We start from the raw sequence: 10,312 nt of genomic DNA, 5'->3' as shown, positions 1-10,312 counted from the left end.
TGAGCCACAACACCCAGTCAATATAACTTTATATTCACAAAGAAACAAAACAATTTGTGTGACTCACTTTATAGCAATATTTACTTTATTGTGGTGGTCTGGAACCAAATCCACAATATCTTTGAGGTATGGCTACACTTTCTAAGCATTTCCTGAGTCAGCCTACTTTTTCTCCATTTTTATTGTCATTATTCTATCCATTTTTTTTTTTGTTTTCTTGTTGTTGTTGTTTGGAAACAGGAAAGCGCTGTGTCACCCACGCTGGAGTGCAGTAGCACAATCATAGCTCACTGCAGCCTCCATCTCCTGTTTTCAAACTATCCTCCTGCCTCAGGCTCCTGAGTAGCTGAGACTACAGATGCACGCTACCACACCTGACTCTTTTTTTTTTTTTTTTGAGACGGAGTCTGGCTCTGTCGCCCAGGCTGGAGTGCAGTGGCGCGATCTCGGCTCACTACAAGCTCCGCCTCCCGGGTTCACGCCATTCTCCTGCCTCAGCCTCCCGAGTAGCTGGGACTACAGGCGCCCCGCCACCATGCCTGGTTAATTTCTTGTATTTTTAGTAGAGACGGGGTTTCACTGTGTTAACCAGGATGGTCTCAATCTCCTGACCTCGTAATCCGCCCGCCTCAGCCTCCCAAAGTGCTGGGATTGCAGGCGTGAGCCACCGCACCCGGCCCGGCTCATTTTTAAAAAGATGTTTGTAGAGATGGGGTCTCATCATGTTGCCCAAGCTGATCTGGAATTCCTGGCCTCAAACAATCCTCCTGCCTCTGATTCCTGAGTAGCTAGGATCAATCCATTGCTGAAGAGTACGTGGATGCTACTTTGCAGACTGTCAACCTGAATTTGTGTTTGCTTGACATTGTCTAATTATTGGTTTCAGTTTCAGTTTACCCACTTTTTGTCAGCAACATGCAGAAGAGACTGTGCCCTTTTTAGTGTATCCTATCAGGAAGCATCTCACATTGGTTTGTGCCATTACTGGTGCCGTGACTTTAAGCCACTTGGTTAAGGTGGAGTTGGCCATATTTCTCTGCTGCAAAATTACTCATTTTCCTCTTGTAATTAATAAGTGTGTGTGAGAAGATTCTTTGAGATGAGGTATATATGTCATTCTTCATCAAACTATAAGGTTTTTTTTTAAGTGAAAGAAAATGTATTAAGAAACTAAAGGAATAAAAGAATGGCTACTCCATAGGCAGAGCAGCTTCACTTTAAGTGTTTGACATTAACTGATTTTTGTCCAAATCAATAAGTACTGCGATGATTGAAAAATGATTATTACTAAATTTGTTTTCATTGTCTCAAGTTCTGCTGAACTCTGGATCCAGGCTGTGTCAATAGCGTAGTGTGGTGCCTCCTGTACCTGTCTCGACCTCCTACAGTCCTTTTTATTTATTTTGTTTTTTATAATAGAGACAAGGTCTTACTATGCTGCCCAGACTGGTTTCAAACTCCTGGGCTCAAGCAAATCTTCCTGCCTCAGCCTCCCAAAGTGCTGAGATTACAATCGTGAGCCACCACACCCAGCTAAGTTCTTTACCATCTTCAGAAAGTTTAGCTTGCACTTTCAGCAGGATGGATTCCCAGAAAGACTCTGAGAGAGAGTTGGGGACTAAGTTGATAATATCAAATACACTGAACTTGACCGTGTTCACCATGCTCTGACTCTAGAGAAATGAGAGTGTTAGTGAGGTTGGTGTCATTTTGTGTATCTTCTGTACCTTGAAGTCCCTCAGAAATCGTGCCCCTGGGCTTCTTGTTCTAAGGACACAACAGGTTCTCTTTTTCTGTGGAGATGAAATCTAGATCTTCGATTTTGGAACCAAATTTGGACTCTTGACTCTGAAGCACCAATTTCTTCAGCAAGTTGTTCTCTGGAATCAATCCCAGGGTATGGGTTTTCATAAATGCCTTGATAAGAGTGTGTAATTGAGAGGTGCTATAGATGGTATGACACCGTCTGGCTTCTCTACGTTGAAACTCCACACCAGGTTGATCTTGCCCATGGCTCTGGCTTGAATCTAAAGTCAGGTTCTGGTCTTTTCTGGAATCTGTGCCTAGCTCTTCAATTCTGGGCAACAGAGCGAGACTCCGTCTCAAAAAAAAAAAGAAAGAAAGAAAGAAAAGTCTGGGCGCGGTGGCTCATGCCTGTAATCCCAGCACTTTGGGAGACCGAGGTGGGTGGATCACGAGGTCAGGAGTTCAAGACCAGCCTGGCCAAGATGGTGAAACCCCATCTCTACTAAAAATACAAAAAATAGCCAGGTGTGGTGGCGTGTGCCTGTAATCCCAGCTACTCTGGAGGCTGAGGTAGGGAATTGCTTGAACCTGGGAGTTGGAGGTTGCAGTGAGCCGAGATCGTGCCACTGCACTCCAGCCTGGGCGACAGAGCTAGGCTCCGCCTCATTATGGGTGTGACATTGAAAACTGGTACTTTTCAAATGAAATAGAAGAAGATACAGATGTATGATCTCTGAACATAATTAAAATCCTCTAATCAAGACTGTTAACAGAAAGGTTTACTTACAAATTATAAATTTTTATTAAAAATTTTAAAAGACACTTACCTTTTAGACTAACCCACTGAAAAGTCCTAGAAGCATTAAACACGCATTCTAGACTCTTCTGTGTTGATTTCTAAAGCAAGCTTTTGTTTGGTAGCATAACCTGGGTAAGGTTTCTGATTGAAGGTATTGATGAGGATTTTCAATTGATCTTCTGTGAATTTGGTGTGATTGCACCTATGATTTGTTGCTACCATCTTGTGTGAAAAGGTGTCTTTGGTCATGCTGGAAGAGAGTCCTGGAGGCTGAGCTGCTGTCTGGGAGACCGCTTACAGCTCATTTTTAAAAAGAAAGATCGCATATAATACAACATAATTCACAAATCTAAAGCTTATGGTTTTCTGGATTTTGACAAATGAAAACACCTGTGCAACTTCAACCCTTACCAGGATATGGATGAGGGTTTCTACCCAAAAGCACCAGTATTTTAACAAACAGCTTTGCATTTTTTGAATTGTTCTGTGTCTGTGAGGGTTCCTTACTCCAAGTTTATGACAAATATATTCAGAAGGCATAATTTACAATTATCGTTTGGGTAAGTAGTTTCATCAATTATCTGATTATTTGCTGTGAATTTGAAGTATGTTGATTTTTATGCAGTTGTCTTCTGAGAAACACTGTGCCATTTTCCATGTGGAAATCACTTGCAGAATAAACAGAGATTATGAACGCACAGAGGTGGTTGTGATGGGCACGTCTACCTGTGGCTGCCATTTAAGTGGAAGGTGGAATCCGACTCTGGAGCATCGGCAGCCTGAGCCGGTGCTGGGCTCACACTGACCCTGGGAGTGCTCTATGCATGCTTCACCTTATGAGGGGTGCGGCAGGAACAAAAATAGAAAAGTGTGCTCTACTTTCACATTACCAAAGGACAGAGGATACCACCAAGGAATTAGAAAACTGTTAAGTGAGAGTTTATTCTTCTTAATAGCCTTTCAAATAAGGAATTTGAAAACAAGATTCTACTCATCCCACACCAAAATGTAAACAGATATATTATTTTTTATATTCCCAGGATAATTTCGGTATTACTTAAGCATCACTATTGTCCTGAAATATCAAGTCAAGTGGAAAAATAAATGTGAATAATCCCACCACTAGCCTCCAGACTTGATGTTTATGTTATTTCCTTTTTACAATGACCTTTAAAAAGTTATATATTAGAAACGTGGAAAGTAGAATGGTTTCATGCAAGAAATACTGAAATAAGATCCCTGTCTGGCCCCAAAATCTTAGACAAGTCATTCAGCCTTTCTAAGCATCAGTTCTCCCATCTGGAAAACGTGGGCATTCATCTCTATGGAAGCTTCAAGCTCTAACTGTCAGTGAGTTTCTGAAACTTGCCCAGGAAGGAGCAGCCCTAGTCTGAGTGCATGCCACCCCTGTGCTTGCCTTTTGCTGCTTCTTATCCTTGAGGTAGCCTGTAGGCTCCTCCTCATTCATCTCCTGAGCCAGTGCTATCTGACAGCAGGGAATATGTTTCCAATTCTGGTCACATCTGAAAGAAATTTTTCCTAGAAGAAAGATTATATCCATGACCTGCAAAGCATTATGCTTCTCTCTGTATTCCAGATCTTTTTTTTTTTTTTTTTTTTTTTGGAAACAGTTTCACTCTTGTCACCCAGCTAGAGTCCAATGGCACGATCTCAGCTCACTGTAAGCTCTGCCTCCTAGGTCCAAGTGATTCTCCTGCCTCAGCCTCCCTAGTAGCTGGGATTACAGGCGCCTGTCACCACACCCAGCCATTTTTTTGTATTTTTAGTAGATACGATGTTTCAACATTTTGGCCAGGCTGGTCTCAAACTGCTGACCTCAGGTGATCTACCCACCTCAGCCTCCCAAAGTGCTGGGGTTACAAGCATGAGCCACCACACCTGGCACGATTATGTCTTTTTACATGAGAAAAATTTCTTGAGATCATAAGGAAAAAAATCCCTGAGCCAAAATAAATCAACCAAGAAGAAAAAGAAAGTGAAAAGTAAGAAAAATATGTATTTTAAAGAAAGTAAAGTGGACATAGTAATCACATTGACATCCGGGTATAGAACAAACTTCATCTCTAAAATTTATATTTAGCCAACCAGTATTCTAAGCAAGGTTGTGGTAGGAATACCTACCAACTATTCTGGGCCACATGTCACTTAAACGGGCAAAAAGTAAAGCAAAGCCATAATTGTGGTTTGATATTTTGGATATTCAATCTCATTTCAGTATTTGCATAGTCTCACATTTTGGAAAACAAAATTGTGGTGATTTCACTTGTCTCTTCATATCACGATTGTACTCAAAACTGAGAAACAAATGTAGACTAAAGAAGTAAACACTAAGCGGTGAGATCATGCAGGTTAAACAGATATGCTTTCTCGGGGAAAAGTCACTTACCCATCATGTGCTGATATATTTTTGTGAGCTTATATGGTTCTAGTGTATTTACAACTTGACTAAATATACGTGATTCACCATGTACTGTGGAATATAATTAAATTGACATTTCCTGGTACAGAATAAATTTGCATATGAGTGAAACAAATGGTGAAAATAAATAAAGTCTGAAGCTATATAATTCCACTGGTTACCAATTTATGTCTTCAGCTCTACACCAAAGCAAATATTACAACTCTGAACAAGCAAGCAGGAGAAGAATAGATTTGCTGTAACCTCAGATGTCAAAGAATGCATTTATCTCTGAAAACATTTGTATTTTTTTGTCACACCGTACTTTATTTAAAGGTGGCCACAGCATTAAAGTGTCAGTTAATTTTGTATAACCAGAAATGGAAAATGAGTCAGTCAAGGTGAAGCAGAAGTTTCTAACAAAGTCTAAGGCACAGTTCTATATAACTAATAATAAGGACACAATATTTGGCTTACTTAATTCCCAAACTGAGGTCACTAAAATTTAAGACTATCTACCAAAACTTAAGCGAAATCTCAAAGAGAAACTTTAAAAATAAAATTTTATTTTTGATCATTCAAAATGTTTCAATCAATATTCTGAGCCTAAATGTGTAGGTGAGTGCTTTCTCCATCTTTGCACATGTGAAGTGCACCTAAACCATAGTCCCATATTTCTCAAACACCATCACACCCATAGAACAGAAAGGAAAGGGCAGTTTCATCAGCTAGCCCCCACAAGCCACTCCCTGGGTCCTCCCCAGCACCTACTAAATTTGGGAGGCCTGATTTCAGAGGGCTGGATAATGAACTGGCAAAATAAACGCAGCAGAATGGTAATCACAGACAAAGACTAACTCAGGTTCCAGTGCAGATAGACAGCTCATATCAGTGCTTGTGATGTTAGCTGCGGTTAAGGGGGCAGGAAAGGCTCCCACTCTATGGTTGGTGGCCGTGATCAGCTCAGCGCTGCCACCTCGGCGGGCTCCATCTCACCATGACCCTCCCAATCAGGCTGATGGTGTCTCCTTATGCCAAGTGGAAGGAACTGCAATCAAATTCTGACACGACCTGCAAATCCTCCCGGGCCCTGGGCTACTGGTTAGGCCACTAGTAGGGCTGTGGATCAACCAATTAAACCCATTAATAACTGGCAACACAGCACGGCCTCCTTCTCAACAAATTACGATGCTAATTCCCGGATTCAGCCATCCGTGCCCAGGGTCTTTTGTCCTTACCTTTCAAAACACCTCCCCTGCTCCATGCTTTCTAGTCTTGAGGACTTGGCTTAAGCGTGCTTCTGAATTGCCGCTCCTTCTGGTTGACAATTCTTTTTTCTTTTTCTTTTTTCTTCTTTTTTTTTTTTTTTTTTTGAGATGGAGTCTCACTCTTGTTGCCCAGGCTGGATTGTGGTGGCACGATCTCGGCTCACTACAACCTCCGCCTCCCGGATTCAAGCAATTCTCCTACCTCAGCCTCCTGAGTAGCTGGGATTACAGGCGCCCACCACCACACCTGACTAATTTTTGTAGTTTTAGTAGAGATGGGGTTTCACCATGTTGGCCAGGTTGGTGTCGACCTCCTGACCTCAACTGATCCACCGGCCTCAGCCACCCAAAGTGCTGGGATTACAGGCGTGAGCCACCGCGCCCGGCCGACAATTCTTTACACTATTCTCCAGTTGGGGCGGAGCGGGAGACACCATGGAGCCCACCTCTGCAGGAGGTAGGGCTTGGCAGAAGGCAGAGACCCCAACCAGGTGAAGGTGCACTTTGGGTACCGAACTTTAGGGAAAGCGCTCTGGGTCAGGCGTCTCCTCCAGAGTGGTCAGTTGAAAATTAAAAAGGCCACCTTCAAAATAGTTTTAAAATCTATACATTTACCCGGACATAGACATTTTTCGAGACAGGGTCTTGCTCTGTCGCCCAGGCTGGTGTGCAGTGGTGCGGTCGCAAGCCATCGTCCTGCTTCAGCCTCCACAGGCCCACGCCACCACGCCCGGCTAATTTGGTTTTCTGTTTGTTTTATTTTCGTTTGTTTGTTTTGTAGGGATGGAGTCTGACTGTGTTGCCCGGGCTAGTCTTGAACCTCTTGGCTCAAGGGATACTCCCTCCTCGGCCTCGCCAGGTGCTGGGGATTCAGGCTTAAGCCTCCACGCCCGGCCCTATTAATTATTCTTAATTAAAACATTTAAAGGACTCAGTGTTTGGGGCCAGCGCGGCGTTTGCAGCGGCTGCTCCAGCCTCGGGGTCGCAGGTCACTGCGCGGGCCCCGTGCCTACTGGCCAGGCAGTCCTGCGGGTCAGCTCAGGGGAATGCTCTGGAGAACCCTGAACCCACCTCCTGCACTCCGCCCAACCTCGGGTGCCCAGGTCCAGCCTCCAATACACAGCTCCCAGCGCGGCCGCGCCACACCTCCAGGCTGCTCCGGGCAAAGGCGCCGCCGGCGTGTCCAGCGCGGCCTCCTCCTCCAGGCTGCGCTTGTGAGTCAATGGATAAGAGTTTGGCGGACTGAGCAGCAGCCTAGGATATCGCGGAAGCCTCCTGCGGGGACTTCCACGGCTTGTCCCAGGAGCTTCCACAACAGCCTGGCATTGAGAGTAAAGTTATAGTATTTTCCGCCAGTTTTTCCCAGCCCCGCCCCCAAGCGTCTGATCTTAAAGTCCCCGCATCAGACTGCGGGGGGCGTCCCTGCAAGGGTGCCACGTTCCCGACACACGCCAGGGAATAAATCTCCGTCCCAGGAGAAGGGCGTGGCGAGGGGGGAAGCAACAACCACAGGACCCGTGACAGTGGCCAAGCCTTAGAGACCTCGCTTGCCTGCCAGGCGCCTGAGCCCACGCCGTCCACGCTTCCCTGCCACCGCGGGAACCAGCTGTTCCCGCTGCATTTGCGAGGGCCCTGGGGTGACCCCCGCCGACGCCAGGCGTGGGCTCCAGAACCCCCTCCCAACCGCCCAGTCCCGGCAGCGCTGGGAGCCTGGCCCTGGCCTGACAATAAAGAAATCATCACGGACAGAAGGAAAGGGGCGCGAGGCTGGGAAGGCAGTGGCTTTAATCCGGGGTCCGCCCCCTTCAATTCTCCTGCGCAGCGGCCCCGAAAGTGGAGTGGGGACCGGGATTGAGGCTGAGCTCGCTTCTTCCTTGTTTTCCGGGTCTGGCGCCTCTGAAGCGAACTGGGCCTGGAGGGATGGTGGGGATCGAGAGAGCTGGGTTGGGGGCCTGACTGAGGGAAAGGTGGGGCCGGCCCCTGGGTCCGGGTCGCAGAAGGATTACGAGGCGGAGCCGCTGCCTGCCCGCGCATCACCCGCTTGGTCCACCCAACGGCTCCGCGCTAGACTCGCGGCTGCGGAAGCGGCGGGCCGGGTGGTGATTACAACCCGGGGCGCTATCCCTTTCAAACCTGACCCCCTAACTCTGCTCAGTAACCGGATTTCCGGAAGCCGCGACCTCGAAGCCCCCAGCGTTTCTCGACCGATGGTGGGGCCGGGGCTCCTGGAAGCCTCGGAGCCGCAGCTCCCGCCTGCAGCACACGCCTCGGCCCCCAGGGAGCAGCGCAGCGAGGCGGAGTACCCTACCGCATCCGGAGCGTAGCGGGCAGGCCCCAGGCTGAGGACCTGCGACTCCGTGGGACTCTGGTGCCCGCCCCTCCGCCCCTCCGCCGCGGCCCTGGAAGTCGGTTGAGTGCGGAGACCGCGACCGGAGGGGCGCAGAACGCTCCTCCGGGCGTCCTGGGCTCCAAGGACATAATTTTAAAACCACCGGGAAATCCGAGTCCCGCCGCCCGCCGGGGGTGGAGCGTGGCCGCCTAGCTGAGCCCAGCCTGGTGAGTTCCAGGGCTCTGTGGTACCCCAGCCGCCGACGCTCTCCGGTGTCTCTTGGCCGCGGCGGGAACGGAGCTGGGCGCCCAGACGGCGCCGGGGTAGTTTCTCTGTCCCCGCCCCGTGGCCGGAGCCGCAACCCTGCCCCTTCGCCACTGGGGCTGCGCCTTCCTTCCTCGCTGCCGGACCGCGCCGGAGCCACCGACCCCAGGCAACCCGGGCAGCAGCTGTCATGGAGAAGCCCGGTGCCCACGTGGGGTGCCCGGCAACAGGCCAGGCCGCCTGGCGCCCTTCTTCTCGCCCACGACTGTGGCCGGCGGTGGCCTCTGCTTCCCGGACCCACGAACAAAGCTGGAGATTGCTGCTGCGGAGTGGGTCCTGGGTCGCAGCCGTCGGGGCACGGAACGGCTGCCCGGGGTGTTCCCTCCTCCGGAGCGGTGGCTAGGGCTGGTGGGGCGTGTGCGACGCGGGACCCCGAGCCCGCCGCCAAGCATGGCAAGGACCAGCGCGAGCCTCTCCCCACCGCGGCCGAGGACGGCAGGCATGGGGTGGGAGCCCGCCCAGGACATCCAGGTGGGATCGGCCACCGCTCAGGCGCTGTCCCAGGTGAACGCGGCCAGGGGCAGGCTCAGCACTGCGCAGGCTGCTGGCTCAGTGAGCGCAGAGAGGGACCCCCGGTTTATGCCAAAAGCATGTCTTCTCCAACCTCCTCCTTAAGCCCCTGTCTCCTATGCGGGTTCCTGTCTCTCTCCAATAGTTCCTGGGTGCCTGGGAGCAGAGACTTGGCCCGTTCTCCCCAGGCTCAGCTGCAGGCTTCAGTGACCTGGGCAAAGTCTGGTTAACCCTGCCCACCTTTTGGGGAGGAAGGCCGGTTGCTCCCCTAGCTTCCACTGTGGCACTAGGAGGCAAAGGTAGCCAAGCTGATCGCTGGTTTCATCTGCACCGCCCTCCCCGCCCTGCACCTGCCACAGGTGATGAGATGGGCAGTGACAGGTGAATTGGCAGCCAGGCTGGAGTGGCATGGCTGGCTGCCCTGGGCACCATATTCCCTGCCTGTCACCACTCCTGGCTGCCCAAGTAGCAAAGCAAAGTTACAATGACAAAATCCAGAGAGCGGAGGCTCCAGTTGGAGATGGTGCTGCTGTCACAGGCCACCAGAGCAACAATATGACAGCTTCTCATGAGGGCGGGCTCTGTCCCCAGTCCCTGCCCTCCTCTGGCTTGATCCTTGTTGGTGTCTATTTCTTTGCCTTGCCATTATCTCAGCTTCGCTTCCTTCCAGGATTTCAGCTCTAAGTGGCTCTTGGTCCACGCTTCTCTCCATCTCTCCCTTCTCTTCCCCACTCCCTAAACTCAGGACATAGTCACTCCTGCTCCTTACACACATACAGACACACACTAACATATGTGCACTCTCACACTCACTCTCGTAGCCTCCCCCCCACCCCCAGCACACACACACACTCCCACCCTGCCTTAGACAGGAAACAAGTTTCCCTCCCAGAACCTTTATTAAGACCTGTGGGGAA

At 49.5% G+C, this 10,312-nt stretch overlaps 2 pseudogenes across 2 annotated transcripts; both read right to left on the bottom strand.

Moving 5' to 3' along the window:
* Window positions 1-1,090: 1,090 nt before the first annotated feature.
* LOC110744048 lies at window positions 1,091-4,205 on the bottom strand (annotated as a pseudogene). Its single transcript, XR_004181817.1, has 2 exons — window positions 2,591-4,205; window positions 1,091-2,077 (listed from the first exon to the last, which is right to left on the bottom strand). The product of XR_004181817.1 is annotated as a double homeobox protein A-like (transcript).
* Window positions 4,206-6,987: 2,782 nt separating this feature from the next.
* LOC116273496 lies at window positions 6,988-9,736 on the bottom strand (annotated as a pseudogene). Its single transcript, XR_004181816.1, has one exon. The product of XR_004181816.1 is annotated as a translation initiation factor IF-2-like (transcript).
* Window positions 9,737-10,312: the final 576 nt, after the last annotated feature.

Source organism: Papio anubis, unplaced genomic scaffold (genome assembly GCF_008728515.1).
Source record: "Papio anubis isolate 15944 unplaced genomic scaffold, Panubis1.0 scaffold771, whole genome shotgun sequence".
Taxonomy (NCBI): Eukaryota; Metazoa; Chordata; class Mammalia; order Primates; family Cercopithecidae; genus Papio; species Papio anubis.
Note: the sequence above shows the minus strand (reverse complement) of the source record. Positions and strands in the feature narration are given on the sequence as shown.